Raw genomic sequence first — 20,491 nt, 5'->3', positions numbered from 1 at the left:
GAGAAGAAAATCGGATCTTGGCATATTTAATAATTTAACAGCACTTGCTTTAGGGCAGTCTTAAGATCTATACCACAGCATCATCAATAATATCTTCCAATCCCGTGACCTCTACCAACAAGAAGGAGTCAGAACATCGAACATACATTCTGTGGCCACTATATTCGGCACATCTGTTCATTAATGTAATTATCTAATCAGCCAATCATGTGGCAGCAACTCAGTGCATGAAAGCATGCAGACATGGTCAAGAGGTTCAGTTATTGTTCAGACCAAACATCAGAGTGGGGAAGAAATGTGATCTAAGTGACTTTGACAGTGAAATGATTGTTGGTGCCAGATGGGGTAGTTTGAGTATCTCAGGAACTGCTCTCCTCCTGGGATTTTTATGCACAAAAATCACTAGAGTTACAGTGAATGGTGTGAAAAACATAAAACATCCAGACAGCAGCAGCACTGTGGGCAAAATTGCCTCGTTAATGAGAGAGGATGGAGGAGAGTGGCCACTGGTTCAAGCTGAGAGGAAGGCAACCATAACTCAGATAACCACATGTTACAACAGTACTGAGCATCTCTGAATGCACAATACATCAAACCTTGAAGTGGATGGGCTACAGCAGCAGAAGACCATGAACATACACTCAGTGGCCACTTTATTATGATCCAATAATGCGACCAAGATTAATCAATGATGGGGCACAAGAGATCTGAAATAAAAGGGATGGATCTTTAAGTAACCCAGACATTATCTTTTTTGACTATGACTGGCCGAACGGCTTATGTTTTTGTGTTTTAAGGTTCTACATCACAGAAACAGACCCTTTTTTTCCCATTTAGTCTATGCCAACCTGATCTTCTGCCTCGTCTGATCTACCAGCACCCGGACCATATCCCTCCATACCACTCCCATCCATGTGCCTATCCAAACTTCTCTTATATGTTACAATTGAACCCACATTTATCACTTCCGCTGGCAGCTTGTTCCATGCTCACACCACTCTCTGGGTCAATAAGTTCCTCTCAGATTCTCCTTAAATATTTCATCTTTCACCCTAAACCTATGACTTTTAGTTCTAGTCTCACCAACCCTGAGGTGAAAAAGCTTGGATGCATTCATCATACCTACACTCCTCATAGATTTTGTATCTCTTAACAAATCCCCGCTCATCCTCTTGTGCTTCAGAATGTGTGCAGTTCGTGCTTGATTTATTCACACTCCAAACCAATTCCCAGTTTGTTACGGTAATTGGTCATTGCTTTGTTACTGTCCCATGTACCCAAAACAGTGAAGGACTTGGTCCTGCTTACAGATCAATTCACTACATCAGTGCATTGAGGTAGTACAAGGTAAAACAAAATCAAAATGCAGAACAAAGCATTACAGTTAGAGAGAGAGTGCAGTGCAGGTAAGACAATAAGGTGAGAGGGCCACGATGAGATAGATTGAGGGATCAGGGACAGTTATTACTCTTCAGCCATCAAGCTCCTGAACCAGTGTGGATAACTTCACACATCTCAACACTGAACTGATTCCACAACTTGTGGACTCACTGTTAAGGAATCTACAACTCATGTTCTCAGTTTATTCGTTAGATTGATTTATTTATTTGTATTTGTATTTGTACAGTTTGTCTGCATTTGCACATTAGTTATTTGACAGTTTTTCATTGATTCTGTTGTATTTCTTTGTTCTACAGTGAATGCCCACAAGAAAATGAACCTTGGGTAGTATATGCTGATATATACATACCCTGACAATAGATTTACTTTGAACTTTGATCTTATCATACTAGTTGATCATCTTATGAGGGCCAGCACCTCTTCCCCCAGGGCAGCAATGGAACTAGAATTGGAATTGGTTTGGGAATTCAAAGAGTCCATCTTATCATATAAAGGAGGGCTGTTCAGGAGTCAGGATTGAAGCTCAGATACAAGCTCAGAGCGGGCAGTGTATAAAATGATAAGAAGCATGATAGAATGGATAGACAGGAACCCTTTTCCCAGGATGGAAATGGATGAGAGGGCATAATTTAAGGTGATTGAGGGAAAGTGTAGTGGGGATGTCAGATGTAAGTTTTTATTACACAGAGAGTGGTGGATGCGTGGAATACCCTGCTAGGAGTGGTGGTAGATTAGTGACGTTCAAGAGAATCTTAGGTGAAAAAAATGGAGAACTATGCGGGAGGGAAGGGTTAGATTAATCTTAGAGTAGGTTAAAAGGTCAGCACAACATGGTGGGCTGAATGGTGTGTACTGTTTTATGTTATATGTAACCGGGTGACCGTCAGATCTAATTCAGTATTGTTAAAAGTGTACTTAGACATCCATCCAGGTAATGTTAGAATAGTTGTCTGTGCCTTTAAGGGAGATGGTGATGTCATTACGCACACGCGGGATAGTGGGGAGACCATTTTGCTTTCTGCTGAAGATGCTGGTGGAGCATTGGAATCTGATCTTCCCAGAGTGTGCTGGGCATGGTGAGGAAAGATTTTCTCGAGTGAATGACTCAATGCTGGATCGCATGGCTTGGGCAATGTTCCTCACCAGCCAAATAGGATTGTCACTACTGTATTAGTACCGTATTAGTTCTGGTAATTTTATACTGCATACATAATTCTGTCCATACACAAGGGTGTGAATCGAAAGTTAAACAGATTGTAACAGCAAGAACTGGTTGCAAATTCATTCGTTTTGTTTCGCGACCCTCTTCTGGCACTTAAACATCGAAAACCGATAAAGGAATTAAAACCCGAAAAAATCTTTGTTGTCCTGAGCGTGTACTTTTCCCCAGGCTACATATATAATAACAGGGTAAAAGCTGCTTTCAGGGTTTGTATCTTCTGGCAAATCAAAGGAGAAGAGAGAATGCCCAGAGTGGGAGTGGTCCTTCATTATGTCAGCAGCTTTACTGAGGCAGCTAACTCCAATCCCACTGCTTATATTACACTACAGTATATGTATTTTATAGTCATTTATAGTACATGTTATGTATTGCACTGTAATGCCGCAACAAAACAACAAATTTCGTGACATATGTCAGTGATAATAATCCCGATTCTGATTCTGATATTCAACTGTCATCAGTTGGTCAGACCCTCCAAGACCCGACATTAACTACAATCTTGCTTTTAAAAGGAGCAATAAGTCTCCTGGAGTTATTATTCAGAACACGAGTGTTTTGAATGCATACTGGTCATCTGTCTGTGCTTCCTACCAGAACAAATCTAGAGTACAGAAAAAATTCATGTCATTAGGTAAACTGAATATAGCAAAACTGCGACGGTTGGCGATTAATTCCATGGCAAGAGCAATAATGCTGTAATCAATCAAGGTTTAGACACAGAAGTAAATTATTCAAACATTTTGTGCAGTCGGAACATTCGCACGTCATTTATCGTTCCACAATAGTTCACATCATCTCAAAGAAAAATTGCCAAAAAGAGTCCCCTCTTCAAACTGATGGAGATTAACAACCTTCTGATAACTTAATGCCATTATGGAGTCCCAACATCAAAATCTCTACAAATATTTCCATGCCTTGGCTCCTGAAACAATTCATTGACTTGTAGTCAAAAGAGTATGATAGGGGGATGTACAAAAAGCAGAGTGGTCATGCCTGCAAAACGGCTGCCTCACGGCTCGGAGTAATCCAGATCTGCGTGGAGAAGAGCAAAAGGGGTAGAGCAGACTGAGGGGTAAAGACAGGGTAAATGGAAGCAGGGCTTTTCCACTGAGTGTGGCTGAGACTAGAACTAGTGGTCATGGGTTAAAGGTGAAAGGTGAGATGTTTACGGGGAACATGAGGGGAGAGGGTGCTGAGAGTGTGGAATGAGCTGCCAGCGGACGTGGTGGATGTGGGTTCAAGTTTAACATTTGAGAAAATCTTCGTTAAGTACGTGGCCGAGAGGGTTATGGAGGGCAGGCTGTAAGTTCTCCTAGTGACCATATGGGGGTTACCTCCCACATTCCAAGGACGTATGGGTTTGTACATGATGGTCATATGGGTGTATTTGGGTAGCTTGGGCTGATTGGGCCGGAACATGCTGTCTCTCTAAATTAATAAAAACTCGTGATGCTGCTGCAGGCAAGTTTTCCATTACACCTCTGCATGCATGTACTTGTGCATATGGCAAAAAAAAACTTCATTACCTCACTATAATTGGCTCATTTGTCCTTTTTCAATATTTTTATTGATTTCTATATAGAAGAATACAGAGTTCAAGAGAATACATATTATAAAACAAAAGACAAAATATAATAATAGCAGATACAGTATATTGAATCACATTAACGAATGCCTTACTCTATATTCATATGGATTAGATTAATTCGTATATTAGAATATAAACAATTTTATTAAAAAAAAGATCTACACCCACTACCAAAGTCAAAGCTGTTTGGGGAAAAAAAGAAAAAAGAAACTTATCAGATAATAAAATATACTATTAACCAACTTCTGTACTTTAACGAAAAGTCAAAGATTATGAAAATAATTTAAAACCAGCCCCCACAAATTTTGAAAATCTTGGTTAGATTCAGAAATTGAACAATGAATCGTTTCTAAATTTAGGCATGCCTTAACATCCCGTAACCACTGAGCATGATGAGGCAGAATAGCATCCTTCCATTTAAACAAAAACGCCCTCCTAGCCATAAGAGAGATAAAAGACAGAATGTGCAGATCAGATGTCTTCAAAATGATATCTTTCCTTCCAACAATACCAAATAGGGCAGTCAAAGGATTAGGCTTAAAATTTACTTTAAAGAGTACAGAAAAAGTTTGGAATACTTCCTTCTAATATTTCCCAAGACTTGGGCACATCCAAAACATATGAATAAGTGAAGCTTCTCCATTTTTGCTCACTTTTTGCACTATTTATATAATTCAATTTCTTTTACATACAATGAATTCTGGTTAACTGGGCCACATCAGCACCACTAGCTTTTGGCCCAATTAAGCGGCTGCCCGAATTAACCAAATTTTCAAGGTAATAGTCACCATTTAATCTTCTCCACAAAGTGTCAAGTTATGTATTTAAATGAAATTCAGAACAATCTGGAACATTATCAATACTACAGTACTATAAAACTGTGTATTAGTTCCTAATAGTTGTCAATAGAGGAATTCATCCAGTGTATGCTAGCACGTTCCTTTGATTGACTATAAATGAACAAAATCTGTGCAGGCACTTAGTAAAGATAATGGCCTGCCTTCATACAATGCTATCGATGACTGTATTCTCCAAATCTTCACTTTCGTTGTAACATTAAAGGTAATTATCAATACCTTCAAACTCTCCATAGTTCCTAACTTGTTGAAGTAGTGAAATCATTTCTTTTTCACTCCCGGCCATTTCTGGCATCCCCAAGCCTGAATGCTTGAAACCGCAATGAGCAAAACAGCTCTGGATTATCTTACTACCTATTTCTCACCATCTATCAGTGAAAAGCTATACAGCATTCTGAACACAAGCACGTGCAACTGACTTTATTTTTAAACAGATCGCTTTAAGCACAGTGTAGTGTCTAACGGCCACACAAGTGTACGCAACTAACACTAGTTATGCTAGTTACAAGCTGTTCAGCAACAGTCTCCTGCCCCAATTAGGCAGCATAGTGTCCCAAAAGGAATCCTGGCTATTTTCTCGATTAGCTTTAGTTCTTTAAAAGTTGTCCCAAATAAGCAGTTTTTTATATATTGCACTGTACCGCTGATGCAAACCATAAATTTCATGACATATGCCAGTGACAGTAAACCTGATTCTGATTCTGACTTTGACTTTGCCCTTGGGAAGGCACCTTCTTGAACCAAGGCAGTCCGTGGGGTGAAGCTATACCCCGTGGTTGATAGTTTGGGATTTACAGGAATAAACGATGAAGGACAGCAATATATTTCAAAATCAGGATGGTGAGTGACTTAAAGGGTAACCTTAAGGTTGTGGTGCACCCACGTGCTCACTGCTCTGGCCCTTTCTGATGGTGGAGCAGTGTTGTCAAAGTGGTCCCAATGAGATGTGGCAACGTATTTAGATAATGCTTAGATAGACACATGGATAATAGAAAAATGAAGGGCTAAAGTTCAAAATTCAAAGTAAAATGTACTATCAGAGTACATGCAGGAATTGGTGTTGTCATACCAGGCCGTAATGCAGCCAATCAACACACCTTCCACCACATATCTATAGAAATTTGCCAAGGTTTTTGAAGACATGTCAAATCTCCGCAGACTCCTGAAGAAGTGGAGATGCTGTCATGCTTTCTTTGCAATGATATTTATGTGATGGGTCCAGGACAGGTCCTCTGAGATAGTGACATCCAGGAATTTAAAGTCACTGACCCTATCCACCCCTGTTGAGTATTGGCTCAAGGACCTCTAGTTTCCCTCTTCTGAAGTCTACAATCAGTTCCTTGGTCTTATTGACCTTGAGTGACAGGGTTGTTGAGTTGTTGTTATTACACCACTCAGCCAAATATTGAATCTCCCTCCTGTACCTGTATGCTGATTTATTACCACCTTTGATACAGCCCACGACAGCAAATAGTATATGGTGTTGGAGCTGTACTTAGCCACACAGTCATAGGTGTAAAACGAGTAGAGCAGGGGCTAAGCACACATCCCCGTGGTGCTCCTGTGCTGATAGAGATTGTGGAGATGTTTCTGCCAATCCAAACTGACTGGGCTCTGCAATGAGGAAATCCAGGATCCAATTGCACGGGGTCTTGGGAGTTTACTGATTAATTTTGACGGGATAATGGTATTAAATGCTGAGCTATGTAGGAGGGGAGGTTTAAATTGATCTTGGAATAGGTTAAAAAGTTGGCACAACATTGTGGGCTGAAGAGCTTCTACTGTCTTGTACTGTTCTAAGTTCTGATATTGTGGTCAGTTCTGGTGGAAGCTCTAGAGAGGGTGCAGAAGAGATTTAACACGATGCTGCCTGGATTGGAGAGCATGTCTTATGAGGACAGGTTGAGTGAGTTAGGGCTTTTCTCTCTGGAGAGAAGAAGGATGAGACGTCACTTGATGAAGGTGTATAAGATGATGAGAGGCAGAGTTAGAGTGGATAGCTAGCGCTTTACTCCCCAGGGTGATACTGTTTAATACGAGAGGGCATACCATCAAGGGGATTGAAGGAAAGGTCACATAACAGTGTGGGCCAAAGGACCTGTACTGTGCTTTCAACGTTCCAGGTCCCATCTTGTTGGTAGTACATAACTGTAGCCGCAGGGTAAGTACTCCTGTATTGGAAAGAAGGGATTTTAGGACTCGTGGGTGGGATGATATTCAAATAGGCTGCTTTGTTATGGATAATAATAGATACAAATAGGATGGAAGCAGGGCAATCTGCCCAACCAGTCCATGCCAACCGGGATTCCCATCTGTTCTACTTCAAGTTCTAGTTCAGTTGATTGGTATTCAATTGCACACATGTATACCACCAAACAAAGCAACATTCCTCCAGATCGAGGTGCACAACACAAAACACAAAGTAATATTATCACTAGTAAGTTAATGAACACTGAGGTGCATCTATGACACAGATTAAAAAGTAAACTGTATAACACTACTGGTGCTTCATACATGATGAGACCTAGGTGGTGGCAGGGAGTTCAGTAGTCTTGCAGCCTGGGGGGTGTGTCAGGGAAGAAGCTGTTTTCCGTCCTAATAGTTCTTATCCTAGTGCTACGGTACCTCCTGCTTGATGGTCGGGGGTCAATGAGATTGTTGGATGCATGGGAAGGATCACTGACTGCACACACAACACTGCTGATAAATATCTCTGGTGGGTGGAACAGAGACCCCCGTGATCCTCTCAGTAGTACTCACAATCCTTTGTGGGGATTTGTGGTCAGATGCCTTGCAATTCTCTGACCAGATGTTGGTGCAGCTGGTCAGGACACTTTCCACCAGCTTGATGATCCTCCTGTAAATATTGGTTAAAATGTTGAGGGGCGGGGGGAGTGTCGGGGTGAGTAGCCTCACTCAGTTCAATGTCCTCAGGAAGTGGAGATGCTGCTGTGCTTTTCTGACCAAAGAGACGGTGTTGAGGGACTAGGTGAGATCATCCGCTATGCGCACTCCCAAAAACCCGGTGTCCCTAACTCTCCATGGAGGAGCCGTGTGTGTGCAGTGAGGAGTGGTCAGCCTGCTCCTTCCGAAAGTTCACAACCACCTCTTTGGTCTTGTCCACGATGAGACTCAAGTTGTCGTGCTTGCATCATTCTACAAGCTGCGCTGTACACCATCTCCACTGTTGTGTCATCGGCGAACCTGATGATTCGATTTGAACTGGATCTGGCAGTTCCATCGTTTGTCAGCAGCGTGAACAGCAGTGGTCTGAGCACGCAGCTCTGGGGAGTGCTGGTACTCAGCGTGATGAAGCTCGAGCTTGATGAAGATGGTGACAACTGTGGCGTATTCATTCAGATTCAGTCCCTGAATATTGTCTAGTCCACTGACTTAAAGCAGTCTGTAGGAGATCCTCCATCTCCCTTGACCATATCTTCTTGGTCTTCACCATCCGTGCTGCAGTCTTTAGTCTCTGCCTATATGCCAGAAGTTGAAGTACAGCCAGTAGTTGAAATCCCCCACAATGACAGGGAAGACATCGGGTGTGCTGTTTCATGCCTGCTGATTTCAGTGCTCAGCTCTTCCGATACCTGCCTGACATTGACCTGTAGTGGAATGTACACCTCTATCAGGATGGTGGTAGAAAACTCAATGGGCAGATAAAATAGACAATACTTGACTGCTAGACGTTCCAAGTCGGGTGAGCAGGATTGAGTCAGAACCACCACGTCTGTGCACCACGATGAGTTAATCATAAAACATCTCCCTCCTCCTCCTCCTCTACCTTAAAAGATTGAACAGTCCTGTCTTTACAGAGAATGGTGAAGCCATCAAGCTGCAGCTCTGTATCCAAAATGGTGGGTGTAAGCTAGGTTTTTCTAAAGCAAAGTACACAGCAGTCCCTGATATCCCTCTGGTATTGTAATCTTGCTCTGAGGTCTTCAGCATTATTTTCCAGAGACTGGACATTTGCCAGCAGGATTGGTGGGAGTGGAGATTTCTGTGTTTTGATCGTACCTGCAGATCAGCCTGGCTTCGTTGCCTCCTCCATCAGCCTCTGAACAGGCAGTTTATAGTATTTTTATGTATTGTACTGCACTGTAGCCACAAAATGACAAATTTCATGACACGTCAGTAATATCAAGCCCAATTCTGATTCTAAAAACTATACATAAGATTGACAAACAACCAATGTGCAAAAGAAGATAAACTATGCAAATAAAAAAGTAATACTGGAGAACATGGGTTCTTTAAACTACTGCTAAGCTGCCAAACTTGGATTTGCACAGACCAACACACTATCAAAGATTAAGATTATGATAGTGTGAGGAACTATGAAAGGTGCTATATTAATGCACGTCTGTCAGCCTAGTGACAGTATAATTAAACCCCATCAAATTCAGTGATCACTAATAGGAACCAAATTAAAGTCACCGAACAGTATCAATGTTTAAAACATCACTTGGAAAGCTGGATGCTGGGCGCTAATCCAGGTCAAACCACAGCTGCAGAGCAGTGGAATCTCAGGACAAATTTATGCAGAGCAGATTCAGTGCCGCTGCTGTTGCAGAAGGGCTCAGTGGCAAAGCTAGTAGTGTTACTGCCCTACAGCTCCACTGACAGGGTTCCAACCTGACCTTAGGCGTTGTCTGTGGAGTTTGCACGTTCACCCAGTGACTGTGTAGGTTCCCCTTCCCGCAGGTGCTCCAGTCTCTTCCCACATTCCAAAGACATGTGGCTTCGTGAATTAACTGGCCACCGTGAATTCTTCCTAGTGTGCAGGTGATGGGTAGAATCTGGTGGGGAGTTGATGGGAAAGAGAGGGAGAAAGCTACAAGAAAAAATTAGTGGGGAATTTAGAACAGAGATGAGGAAGAATTTCTTTAACCAGAGGGTGTTCTGTGGAACTCATTGCCACAGATGACTGTGGAGGCCAATTCATTGGGAATATTTAAAGCAGATGCTGATAGGTGCTTGATTAGGCATGGTATCAAAGGTTATGGGGAGAAGGGAGGAGAATGAGGTCAAGAGGGATAATAAATCAGCCATTATGAAATGGCAGAGCGGACCCAATAGGCTGAATGGACTGATTCTGCTCCTATATCTAATGGTCTTATGGATGGGGTTACTTTGTGAGCCAGAATACAGCCAATGGGCTGAATGGACTAATTCTGCTCCTATATCTAACAGTCTTATGGATGGGATTGCTTTGTGAGCCAGAATAGAGACAATGGGCTGAATGGACTAATTCTGCTCCTATATCTAACAGTCTTATGGATGGGGTTACTTTGTGAGCCAGAATAGAGACAATGGGCTGAATGGTTTTCTCCTATGTGGTAAAGAAATAAATGTTCCATGTGGTAGACTTAACTAACGAAACACCAGATTCCTGGTCATGCTGCACCAAGACGACTAGCAAATCGTAATCCATACCCCTATACCTCCTCCCTGATGAGAAGAGAGCATGTCCCGGATAGCAAGAGTCCTTGGTGTTGAATGCCAGTTTTTGAAGATGTCCTTGATGGCTTTTGCCTGTGACGGAGCTAGCTGAGTTTATAACCCTCTGAAGCCTCATTCGATCCTGAGCACTTTGGAGCCTCCATAACCTGAGGACAATGTCCTCCTGCAGCAGAAGATCAATACTTTCAGCCACTGGCCGAGACATCGATGACTCATGTCTCCCATTGGTTCAGTTCTGCTTGCCTCATTAGAGGAAGGATGTGGAAGCTTTAGAAAGGGTGCAGAGGAGACTTACCAGGATGCTGTCTGGATTGGAGAGCATGTCTTATGAGGATAGGTTGAATGAGCTGGGCCTTTTCTCTTTGGAGCATAGGAGGATGAGAGGTATAAGATGATAAGAGGCATAGATAGAGCGGATAGCCAGAGACTTTTTTCCCAGGATGGAAATAGTTAACATCAGGAGGCATAATTTTAAGGGTCTTGGAGGAAAGTATAGAGCAGGTGTCAGAAATAAGTTCTTTTACACGGTGTGGTGGATTGGTGGTAGAGGCAGATACATTAGGGACATTTAAGAAACTCTACGATAGATACGTAAGTGATAGAAAATTGGAGGGCTATGTGGGAGGGAATGGTTAGATTGATCTTGAAGTAGGTTAAAAGGTCAGCACAACATTGTGGGCCAAATGGCCACCGAGATTCAGCAGGAGATCCAGGACTTCAAAAAGACAAGAGACTGCAAGTGCTGGAACCTGGAGCAACTCAGCAGGTGTGGTAGCATCTATGGAAGGAAATGGTCGAAACCAGAAGGTCTTATCTATTTCAAATTTCAAGGCAAACTGATGATCAAACTACATATACTGTATGTCACCATATACAAGCCTGAGATTCATTAGGTGGAGAATGAATGCATTATGGCCTGATATGGAAACACCAATGCCTTCAAACAGAACAGCCTACAGAAAGTGATGGACACAGCTCAATCTATCATGGGTAAAGCCCTCCCCCACAATTTCCCTCCACAGATGGTGCCTGACGTGCCAAGTTCCCCCAACTTCTGGTTTGTTGCACCAAAGCCAAATGGTAGATCAACAAAGCATCAGAAGTTCAAAGAAGCAGATAGTTCTCTCAACTTGTAGATTCCATACGGAAAATTTAATTAGTCCCTACACAACTGAAACCTTGAGATTATGGAATGCTTCCCATAGTGCTGTGAGGAGGTTCTTCTCGAGCTTCTTGAAACAAACCTTGTTCGAACATGCAAGATCTTGTGGGTGCACAACAGGGTAGATGTCAAGGTATTTCCATTAGTTGGAGTGCCACAAATGAGGGGAGAAAGTTACAGCATTAGGGAGTGATCAATTAAATCTGAAATGAATAGGAATTTTCCTCACACGGTGGTGAGTCTCTGAAATTCTCTACATCAGGGGGTCATTAACAGGTAACTAGTTTGTTTTTGTTATATGAACCACGTGTTTGGGGACAACATGGTAGCATAGCAGTTACCATTAAATTAGCAGAGTGCCAGCGATCCAGGATCAATTTCTGCCACTGTTTGTAAGGAGTTTGTACAATCTCCCTATCACCCCATGGCTTTCCTCCGGGTGCTCCAGTTTCCTCCCACGGTATGAAGATGTGTGGGTTAGTCACGTGGGGAAGTGTAGACAGAATCAATGGAGGAGAGGCTGGTTGTGTAATGGATACCAAAATCCACAAATGAGTGCATTTCCACAGGAGGGAGGGAAGGGCTTGCTCGTTTGTTCTCCACCAACTCAGTGCAACTTTTCAGAACAATCTGCTGGCCAGAAACCATGTTGACTCCATGCCAAAAGCATCACCATTCCACTGGCATCAATTACTCATCCAGGAGGTACTATAAAAATCTCTCCTCTGCACATTCTGCAGATGATTGTATAGCCATCTGTGCTTAAAGTCTATTTGCTTGTCCCAATATATCACTGCTGAAGTAATATTAGCCCATGCGTCAAAAGATTAAAAAAAATAAACTAACATCTTCTAGTCGGGAGGAAAGAGTATAAAAGAAACAGCAGAAGGAACACTCACGGGAGACGGAGAATCTAAAGGGATGCTCGGAAGGGATTATAGAACATAGAACATTATAGCACAATACAAGCCCTTCAGCCCATGATGCTAACTTTTTAACCTACCCCATGTTCAATCTGCCCTTTCTCTCCTACACAGGCCAAATCCCTCCATTTTCTATTATCCATGTGCCTATCTCGGTCACTTAAATGTCTCTAATGTATCTGCCTCTACCACCACCCCCAGCAGTGCATTCCAGATGCCCACCACTCTCTGTGTAAAAAACATCTCCCCTAAACTCTTCTCCGTTCACATTAAACAGATGACCTCTGGTATTGGCCATTGTGGCCCTGGGAAAAAAGCACTGGCTGTCCACTCTGTCTATACTTTTCATCATTTTATACATGTCTATCAAGTCACCTCCCATCCTCCTCCACTCAGACTTTCCTCATAAGACAAGAAAAGCCCTAGCATCCGGTGGTTGTTCATGGGATCTTCAAGCAACCGCCAAAAAATAAAAATCAAAAAAATCTGCAATGCTATCTACGTCTAAACAGTGCTGAGGTCGAGAGGGTTAGGGTTTCAAGTTCCTCGGTGTGAACATCACCATTAGCCTGCCCTGGTCCAATCACATTGGCCAAGAAAGCTCAACAATGCCTCTACTTCCTCAGAAGGCCAAGAAAACATTCAGCCTGTCCCCGACAACTCTTAACAACTTTTATCAATGTACCATTGAAAACATTCTGTCTGGATGCATAATAGCTTGGTGTAGCAACTCACCACATGAAACTGCAGAGTTGTGGACACAGCTCAGCACATCGGGGAAACAAGCCTCCCTTCCATGGGCTCTGAGGACACTCCTCAACTGCCTCAGTGATAACCAGCATAACCAAAAAGCCCACCCACCCTGGACATTTTCTCTTCTTCCCTCTCGCACTGGGCAGAAGGTACAAAGTCTGAGAGCACATACCACCAGGCTCAAGGACAGCGCTATCCCACTGTTCTCAGACTCTTGAATGAACATCTCATACAGTAAAACAAACATGAGAAGATCTCCAAATGCTGGAAATCCTGACAAAGGGCCTCGGCCCGAAACGTCAGCAGTTTACTCTCTTCCATAGATGCTGCCTGGCCTGCTGAGTTCCTCCAGTGCTTTGTGTGTGTTATCTTGTACAATAAGACAGACCCTTGAGCTTCTATCCCACTGTTAGCAAACTCTTAAACAGACCTCTTCAACTTTAAGATGGACACTTGGCCTCACAATCTACCTCGTTATGATCCTGCACTTTATTGTTTACCTGCATTGTACTTTCTCTGGAGCTGTTAAACTTATTTTGTATTGTTATTGTTTCACCTTATTCTAGCTCAATGCATTGTGTCATGATCTGATCTGCATGAACAGAATGCAAGACAAACTTTTCAATGTATCTAGGTACAAGTGACAATAGAAACTCATTTCATTTTTAAATCTTTTTATTAATATATAATCTTCTACAGCTATAAAATACAGAAATTCAACAAATTAGTATATATATAATTAATAAAGCTGAAAAAAGACATATGCTAATGAAAAAAAAATTTATAAAAGGAAAAGAAGGAAAAAAGAGAACCCCAGCTTACTAAAAAAAACCCACTAACTATAAAACAAAAAAAAGAAAAAAAACCATTAGGAACCAACTCCCGGAGCAATACATCTTACAATCATTTTTTATATATATATAAAAGAAGAAAAAGAAAACAATAAGCACCAAATCATATTTATATAACATAAAATTGGAAGGAAACCATGTAAATTGATTCAACAATAGAAACCCCTCCCAATTCCAATTTCAAAATGCCGGCAATACTTGGAAGGCCAGGCAGCATCTTTGGAGAGAGAAACAGTTAATATTTCAGGTCAAAAAACATCCATCTAAAATCATTGGAATTTGCTGCAAGGGTCTTCGACCAGAAGCATGAGCTGGGTTTCGCTTCCCACAGACACATCATGATCTACTGTCTCTTTATCATCACAGCATTATCTGCTTTTATTTCAGCCCTTAAAAGCTGCTTCAAATCAGATTCAGAAATTCCTTCTGAACACATCCAAAAATAAGATATTGTATCTGCCTCCACCACCATCCCTTGGCAGCCCATTAAAGCACCCACCACACTCTGTGTAAAAATGCTTGCTGTGCACTTCTTTAAAAGATTCGCTTTATTTGTCACATGTATTGAATAATACAGTGAAATATGCTGTTCTGCATCAAATCTAATCTGCGAGGATGTGCCATGCTTCTACCCCAACATAGCATACCCATAATTTACAAACCCTAACTCATACGCCTTTGAAACGCGGGAGGAAACCGGGGCACCCAGAGATAACCCACGTGGTCGTGAAAAGGATGTACAAACTCATTACAGACAGCAGCAGGAATTGAACCCTGATCGGTAATTGTTGGCACTGTAACAGAGTTACAATAAACTTTCTTCCTCTCTACTATTTGACATCACTACTCGGGGGAAAAGATTCTGACTGTCTGCCTGTGTACAGAGGTACAAATAATTTATGATGGGTGTAGATAGGGTAAACACAAGCAGGCTTTTCCCACTGAGGTTGGGTGAGGTCAGAACTAGAGGTCATAGGTTAAATGGGGAAAGGTGACTTATCTAAGAGGAACCTGAGAGGGAACTTCTTTCATTTAGAGGGTGGTGAGGGTGTGCATTGAGCTGCCAGGAGCAGTGATGGATGTGAGATAGGTTGCAAAATTTAAGAAAAGTATGAGGGGTATGGTCCAGCTGCGGATCAATGGCACTAGGTAGAACAACAATTCAGCACAGACTAGATGGGCCAAAAGGCCTACTGCAGGGCTGTATGACTCTACGTCTCTAGAAGAAAGAAAGAAAAATGGAGGGCTCTGTGAGAGGGAAGCATTAGATTGAACTTGGAGTAGGTTAAAGGTCAGCACATCATAGGCCAAGGACTATTCTATGTTCTAAAAACACAGAAGCTTGGCTTCAGTCATCTGGAGCATGGCCACCAGCGTGGGTGTGTGAAGCAGCCAGTGAGAAAGAGCCAAGAATCGAGAGATGATGAAAACACAAGCAGACACTGCAGGACGTTACAACGGGTCGCTAAGTGAGCTCTTGACATTAGCGCTATTGCACATTTAGTGGAAGGTTAACAACCATTCATTCTGTCAGCCACATGTGTACAATTAATTTTTTATCACCTAAATGTTTAATTTTGACGGGATTGTAGCTTAATTCCTTTGGGCGGCTATAGTGCTACCAGTACTTTGGCACATGCTTTCAATAGCTGAGACTTGTCCAACACAATGAAAGGTGACTGTCCACCCAAAAGAAATGTTTTCCTGGAATTCACACTCAATTTGAATCCAACTAGGTTACAGAAGTAATCTGGAGAAGTGGAGGGCCGGAGGGTTTGAAACACTGAAGAGAGAAAACCATTCATTCGGCAAGAAATTCCCTGCCGGAGCTGATTCACATTGGCCTCAGTGCCCCGTGTTAGGATAGAACACAGGACAGCACAGGACAGTCTCAGGTCAAAACATCGACTCTTTATTCCACTCCACAGGTGCTGCCTGACCTGCTGAGTTCCTCCAGTTGAAACATGGGGACAGGCCCTTCCCAATGTATCTGTCCAAAATTAAAATAAATTTCTTCGGTATACACATAGCACATGGAACACAGGCCCTTCAGTCCACGAAGCTGTGCTAGCCTTTTAACTTACTCCAAGTTCAATCTAATGCTTTCCTCCCATTTAGCCCTCCACTTTTCTTTCATCCATGTGCCTATCTAAGAGTTGTCCATATCCCATGAACAACTCATGAAGCTCATGGTGCTCATGAAGACACCAAGCCCTTTCTGTGTAAAAATACTATCCCCACACATCTCCTTTAAACTTTTGCAGGGCACACAAAATGCTGAAGGAACTCAACAGGTCAGGCAGCATCTATGTAAAAAAGTAAACAGTTAACATTTCAGGCCGAGACCTTTCTTCAGTCCTTTGCTTTGGATTACCAGCATGTGCAGATTTACTCACGTTTGTCCTTTAAACTTTCCTGCTCTCACCTTCAGGCTCCGTTAATTGACATTTCTTCTCCGGGACAAAGGTTATGAATATCTATCTGTGCCTCTAAACAGTGGTAATGGAATTCAATTGATTTCAGTAGGTACATCTAATGTTAGAGAAACGTACACAATATATATCCTGAAATTCTTTTTCTTCACAAACATCCATGAAAACAGAGGAGTGCTCCAAAGAATAAATGACAGTTAAATGTTAGAACCCCAAAGCCCCCCCTCCCAGCTCCCCCCCACGCACAAGCAACAGCAAAGCAACGACCCCCTCCCCCACTTGCAAAAATCATTGTCACCCCCCACCGAGCACTCAATCGTGTAGCAAAGCATCAATAAAGACACAGACTTGCAGTACCCCAAAGACTACTCGTTCACCCAGTAATTCTACATAGCACAGGCTCTCTCTCTCTCTAATAAGCGAAAAAGAGGTGACCCCGTTTCACTGCAAGAGAAGAGACATAACAAAACAACTTGCTGATTTATGGTGTTAAAAGTCTGTTGTGTCACTTTTTCCAAGCTCTGTGCCCAAAGAACTCGGATCTCTGGGCACATAGTCAGCAGCCAGTTCGCTGCTTTTGATCTTCTGTGTACTCCCACGACACATCAGGCGGCGGTACCAACCTCGAATCCAGAGCCATGAAAATCCAACACCCTGAAGGCGCGCTGGTCTTCCAGGCCGCGTCCTTGGCATATTGAAAAGCGGCCGGTTGTGAGACCCTGAGAGCGGGTCCCATTTCCACAAAGAACCTAATTAAAGAGGAGCAACAAACAATCCGCAAGAGCCTTGGCGTCATGTACACAGAAACCTGTCCTTCGGGCCGGCTGGTGGCGCAATGACATCGGTGCCGGACCCGGGAGTGGAGGTTCCTGGGTTCGAAACCAGTTGGAGCCGCTCCCGAGTACGCTTTCCACCCGTGCCGGATTGAGTGTGGAGATCGCAACTCAACCTCGTAAAATAAAGGGAAAAATACTGTGAGAGTGTCTGTGTGAGGAGTGGCGTACCACACAGTCTCTCTTTCTCTCTCCACGCCTTGAAAAAGCCATGAAAAAGACATCATCACGGACGCAGACACGCACGCATGCACACGCATACACACACGCACAGACTCGCACGCACGAGGGACACACGCCAAAAAAAGAAGAAACCTGTCCTTTGGCCGATCTCAGCCCTGCTTAACGAGTGACTGGAAACTCAGCATATGTTGAGCAGCTGTGGGGAGCGAAGGAATCGACAACATTTCTGAGCAGAGCCCCCACATCAAGACTAAGAGTGGAAGGAGGTGACCACTATAAAGGGGAGAAAGGAGAGACTGGAGACTGGAGCCTGAGGTGGGCCAAGGTGGGGAAGGGAGGAGGTGAAGGAAGGTAAAACAAAATGGGGGGAAAGGAGGTTTGTGGACGAATGAGGCTGGGTGACAAAGGCAGGTGGCAGGTGACAACGGATGGAAGCAGACAAAAGTAAGGTAGAATATGGAGCCGGGGAGGGTGATGGTGGAGATGGATGCCTAGAAGGAGGAGAGCATAAATAGTAAATACAATGACTATCAGTTCTGGACCCTAATGCAAAGAAAGTGATCATGGGAATCAGGCAAATGGGACACGTGTTTTCAATGGGCAGAGCAAAGTACAATATACAAGAACAGAGGGATTGTAAAACTATATAAAGCTTTGGAGACACAGAGAGTGCAGATGCTGGAATCTGTTCATGGGTATTAGTATTAGTTTATTACTGTCACACGTACCAAGCTTGTCTTGTATACTGTCCGTACACAGCTATTCATTATCATACAAGGTAAAACAATAACAGAAAGTACAACAGCTACAGAAGAAGTCCAGAAAGAGTGCAAGGTCATAATGAGGTAGATTATGAGGCCAGGAGTCCACCTTATCATTCAAGGGTCTGTTCTAGAGGCTGGTGGGTCAAGCTTTTGGGCTTCTCGACCTTATACCCAATGTAAGAGAGGAGATCTGGAGGGGGGTGCGTGGGGAGAATTCACTTTTTGTTTTACTGAGGCAGCGGGAAGCCCAGGGAGAGGAGGCAGGTTCCTGTGATGCACTGAGCTGCATACACTACTGTCTGCAGTTTCTTGCATCATCTATCAATCATTTGGTCTCAGTCCCTCACCAGCCAATGACACCGACACGTTTCTGCTCACGTCAAGTGACGAAGAACGTTCTGAAGGATAAAAGTACCAAGATGCAGGGAAAAAGCCACATGGACCAACCACCTCCAGAGAAGGAAAATGAAAACTCAACCGTAAACAGTAATTAGACTAACTGATCAGTTCAGCACAAACCATTATTTTGTACTGTGCAGAGTACTTGGTCGGTGTGACAGCTACTGTAAATATATGTTGTGTCTGTGCCATTATTAGATCTTTTCATTAATGTAATAATGTTTAATAAATTATGCTTGGTAATTTAGGCTTAAAACAAGGTGCATGATGAGTAGCAAGTGATCTGTCAAAAGGATTCCTGCAGAGAACACCTTATGCAGCTTCGAATCGTCTGGTCTGGAGGGATCAGAGAAAGCTGTCCGGGCTTGTAGACTCAGCCAGCTCCATCATGGGCACTAGCTTCCCACCTTCGAGCACTTGTTCAGAAGTTGGCACCTCAAGAATGTGGCATCCATTATTAAGGACCCTACCACTCAGGACGTGCCCCCTTCTCATTAATACAATCAGGGAGGAGATACAGAGACCTGTGGGCCCACACTCAAAATTCAAAGTTCAAGGTAAATTTATTATCAAAGTACACATATGTCAACATACAACCCTGAAATTTGTTTTCTTGTGGGCATAGTCGGTAAATCCAAGAACCACAATAGAACCGATGAAAAACTGCACCCAACAGGCAAATTGATTGCACCAAACAACCAGTGTGCAAAAAACAACAAACTGTGCAAATACAAAAGTACAAAAAGAATTAATAATAATAATGGTAATAAATAAATAAGCAATAAATATCGGGAACATGACATGAAGAGTCCTTGAATGTGAGTCAATAGGTTGTGGGAACAGTTCATTGCTGATGTGAGTGAGGTTATCCCCTCTGGTTCAAGAAACTGATGTCTGAGGGGTAATAACTGTACCTGAACCTGGTGGTGTGGGTCCTAAGCTCCCGTACCTCCTTCCTGATGATAACGGCGAGAAGAGAGCATGGCCTGGCTGGTGGGGGCCTCTGATGATGGATGATGCTTTCCTGCGATAGCACTCTGTGTAGATGTTCAGTGTTGGTGAGGGCTTTACCTGTCATGGACTGGACCATATCCATTACTTCTTGTAGGCTTTTCCGTTCAGGCCATTGGTGTTTCCATACCAGGCTGTGATAGAACCAGTCAATAAGCCCTCACCGCGCACCTATAAAAGCTCGCCAAAGTTTTAGATGTCATGCTGAATCTTCGCAAAATTCTCAGAAAGTAGATGTTCTTCACAATTACATTTGTGTGCTGGGCATAGGACAGATCCTCAGAAATGATAACACCCAAGGAATTTAAAGTTGACGACCCTCTCTACCTCTGATCCTCCAATGAGGACTGGATCTTGGACCTCCGGAAGTCAATAATCACCTCCTTGGCGTTGCTGACATTGATTGAGAGCTTGTTGTTGCTGCACCATTCAGCCAGATTTTCAATGTCCATCCTATGTGCTGATACATCACCACCTTTGATTTGGCCACCGACATCGGTGTCATCAGTAAACTTAAATATGGTATTGGAGCTGTGCTTAGCCTGGGTCGTAATTATAAAGTGAGTAGAGCAAGGGACTAAGCACACAGCCTTGTACTGCACCTGTGCTGATTGAAATCGTGGAGGAGAGGTTGTTGCCAATCTGAACT

Source organism: Mobula birostris, chromosome 9 (genome assembly GCF_030028105.1).
Source record: "Mobula birostris isolate sMobBir1 chromosome 9, sMobBir1.hap1, whole genome shotgun sequence".
NCBI classification, from domain to species: domain Eukaryota; kingdom Metazoa; phylum Chordata; class Chondrichthyes; order Myliobatiformes; family Myliobatidae; genus Mobula; species Mobula birostris.
The sequence above is the reverse complement of the archived record's forward strand: the minus strand, read 5'-3'. Positions refer to the sequence as shown.